The sequence below is a fragment of the Schistocerca cancellata genome, chromosome 2, assembly GCF_023864275.1.
Source record: "Schistocerca cancellata isolate TAMUIC-IGC-003103 chromosome 2, iqSchCanc2.1, whole genome shotgun sequence".
Lineage (NCBI taxonomy): Eukaryota > Metazoa > Arthropoda > Insecta > Orthoptera > Acrididae > Schistocerca > Schistocerca cancellata.
The window spans coordinates 127526438-127530442 of NC_064627.1; positions in this window are offsets into that span (position 1 = coordinate 127526438).

The window sequence follows — 4005 nt, forward strand, 5'->3', positions numbered from 1 at the left end:
GGATGCGTGTGATGTCCTTAGGTTAGTTAGGTTTAATTAGTTCTAAGTTCTAGGCGACTGATGACCTCAGAAGTTAAGTCGCATAGTGTTCAGAGTAATTTTTTCCACAGATGCTAAAAGCCGTTTCTCTGCAGACTAGGAGGAACCTGTGGTATCAACAGGATATCTGCCCAGCCCATAGTGCACGAAATACTGCGTCATGTCTTAACAAATTGCTTCCAAAGCATTCAACTGGACGCAGAGGACGTGTACTTTTGGCCGGCCCGTTTCCCAGATTTGAAGTCTGCAGACTGTTTTACGAGGTGCATTCAAGTTCTAAGGCCTCCGATTTTTTTTCTAATTAACTACTCACCCGAAATCGATGAAACTGGCGTTACTTTTCGACGTAATCGCCCTGCAGACGTACAAATTTTTCATAACACTGACGCTATGATTCCATGTCAGCGGCGAAGGCTTATTTAGGAGTCTGTTTTCACCACTGGAAAATCGCTGAGGCAATAGCAGCACGGCTGGTGAATGTGCGGCCACGGAGAGTGTCTTTCATTGTTGGAAAAAGCCAAAAGTCACTAGGAGCCAGGTCAGGTGAGTAGGGAGCATGAGGAATCACTTCAAAGTTGTTATCACGAAGAAACTGTTGCGTAACGTTAGCTCGATGTGCGGGTGCGTTGGCTTGGTGAAACAGCACACACGCAGCCCTTCCCGGACGTTTTTGTTGCAGTGCAGGAAGGAATTTGTTCTTCAAAACATTTTCGTAGGATGCACCTGTTACCGTAGTGCCCTTTGGAACGCAATGGGTAAGGATTACGCCCTCGCTGACCCAGAACATGGACACCATCATTTTTTCAGCACTGGCGGTTACCCGAAATTTTTTTGGTGGCGGTGAATCTGTGTGCTTCCATTGAGCTGACTGGCGCTTTGTTTCTGTATTGAAAAATGGCATCCACGTCTCATCCATTGTCACAACCGACGAAAAGAAAGTCCCATTCGTGCTGTCGTTGCGCGTCAACATTGCTCGGCAACATGCCACACGGGCAGCCGTGTGGTCATCCGTCAGCATTCGTGGCACCTACCTGGATGACACTTTTCGCATTTTCAGGTCGTCATGCAGGATTGTGTGCACAGAACCCACAGAAATGCCAACTCTGGAGGCGATCTGTTCAACAGTCATTCGGCGATCCCCCAAAACAGTTCTCTCCACTTTCTCGATCATGTCGTCAGACCGGCTTGTGCGAGCCCGAGGTTGTTTCGGTTTGTTGTCACGCGGTGTTCTGCCTTCATTAAACTGTCGCACGCACGAACGCACTTTCGACACATCCGTAACTCCATCATCACATGTGTCCTTCAACTGTCGATGAATTTCAATTGGTTTCACACCACGCAAATTCAGAAAACGAATGACTGCACGCTGTTCAAGTAAGGAAAACGTCGCCATTTTAAGTATTTAAAACAGTTCTCATTCTCGCCGCTGGCGCTAAAATTCCATCTGCTGTACGGTGCTGCCATCTCTGGGACGTATTGACAATGAACGCGGCCTCATTTTAAAACAATGCGCATGTTTCTATCTCTTTCCAGTCCGGAGAAAAAAAAATCGGAGGCCTTAGAACTTGAATGCACCTCGTATGTGGGGAAAGCTAAAAGACGCTGTCTATAAGGACATAACAACTACATGCGATGATATACAACAACGTATTACTGCAGCCTGCTGGGAAATCTCAGCTCAAATGCTAGCACGTGTGCAGCAGCCGTTGCATACCGGAAAAAGTGTATATTGCCGCTGCCGGTGGTCAGTTTGAACACAGATTGTGATGGTCAGCTGTCTCGTCACTGGTCAGAAACCACACAAATAGTTTATGCACTTAGTTGTTCCTTACTCTGTGCTTACACTGCTATTGCAGATGTGTAGATGTGGGAATTTTTCAAAATACAGTATGTCATAAACCACTCGCTCTACAATCCTGCAACAAACAACACTAACATGTTAATTTACCACATTTTTAGTTTGTCGTTGTCAGTAGGAATTGTTTGTGTAAAAAATAAACTTTCAAAGTATTATTAGTTCATTGCCTGACAATATGGGCCCGTGAATACCAATACGTTTTGTGAAAACCACTTATCAGTAGCACGTACAATTTCTGCAATATTTGCAGTTCAAGTTCTAAGTGATTCACCCTCTATATATCCGCCAAATAAACGAAGCTATTCTACAGAAGGGTGGAGAAATGGTGTATACCAGATCTCTTTCCTTGCCTATCCTTTTCTGGAGTGTCGTATCGTACAAAGACATTAACGGCCAGATTGCACCTCACACACAGATTGCACTGCACCAGTAAGTTCTGTGACCAGAGCGTAAGAAAGGGACAACTCATCAAGAAATAAAAACGCATGGACCATTAGCATCAGGCTCTTGAAATTACAGAGGCTAGGTTCTTTGTTTCTTGCCGTAGCACTCAATAATATGATGCGAACAGCGCCTACCGTAAGTTACGTTAATGAGGCTTCTTGTCATTACACGCAAAATCATTGAAAGAAAATGAAATATTACAAAGTAACAATAACGTCGAAATACAAGTTATGTAGGTTAAAAACCGTCTTTTGCGACAGTAATAAAGTCTAATTAAGACCAAACGTGCTTCACTGTATTCTAAAGGATCTTCAGTGGTAATTACAACAGTATAGTTTTTCTTGCAAGTTTGGTTTGCTAGCATCATGAGCAGTTATCATGCTTTCAGTTACCAATACCGACAGGATTAATTATTATCGTTAAACGAAATTTTTTGCTTTTTACACCATCTGATCCGTTCTTTTACACATATGTGGCAGATTTCAGCGCGCAGCACTTTCACTGACACTAAATATATTCACATTTTTGGGTTGTGGAGAGTCACTGCCATCTCGCCATATTGGTCACTTTGTTCCGATGTGCGAAATGCATTAGATTTTGGTGGTAACATCTGCTCTCTCTCTTTCTCTCTCTCTGTGTGTGTGTGTGTGCGTGCGTGTGTGTGTGTATTTTTATTTATTTATTACCAAAACTAAACGAAAGCCGAACGCATTCCGCACGTCAAACAAAGGGCACAAAATAACAGGATGGGAGTGGTTCTACATAACGCAAAAGCATGAATTACTGAAACTGCTGTGTGATGAAATGTACCACACCGCATACGTGTAAGAACTGAAAGAAACAAAACCTCACAAGTGTAGACAATAATTAATACTGTTTACAGTAGTAAGTTGAAGCATGAGAAATGTAGTTTATCCTAGCAAATCAAAATTGTAAGAAAAACTCTACTGTTACAGTAACCAATGAAAATGCTTCAGAATAAAGCGAGACGTGTTTGGTCTTTACAGGACTTTATTACAGAAGCCAAAGACGTAACTTATATAACTGCGAATGCGGAAAAGAGGCCACAAAACAAAACAGACAACATGAAACGTGTAAATTACAGCATTTTAGAATCCGAAGCAGATATCTCGCAAATGGCAAAGTCAGATTTAGGAAAAATTGAATCATTAATAAAACTGTCGTTATTATCGTCGAGGACCAAACTATTCACATCCTCATTCTGCTACATTCTTTTCGACTGGAAGTCTCTCTTCCTTCTTGTTTGGGTTTATATTTTGACAGTGTGTCTTCTGGCTACATCCGTCCTCGTCATGTGTTCCCAAGTATGTTCCTAAATTTTGTTAACCTGTCATTGTGTAGTACTTGCCACATATCTTCATTTTTTTTCCTGTTGTTTAGTATCGGTGTCGTCACTCTTCTGACGTCACCAACGAGTGTAAAAAGCTCTTGTTAACTTATCATAAAAAAAGACACCGGGAACTGTGTTTCGCCGTATCTTATAACAGTGAAACTGTCACAAAAATATAGAAGAAAAATCACTTAGTTTCGTGTCAGCCATGAAATTGTTGCTGGCGGAATGAACGTAGTTTCCGGGGAACAATTATCGTTAGGAAAGAAAATACCTCTTCATACTGTAAGTTCAGAGTTTGCAATATCGCAAT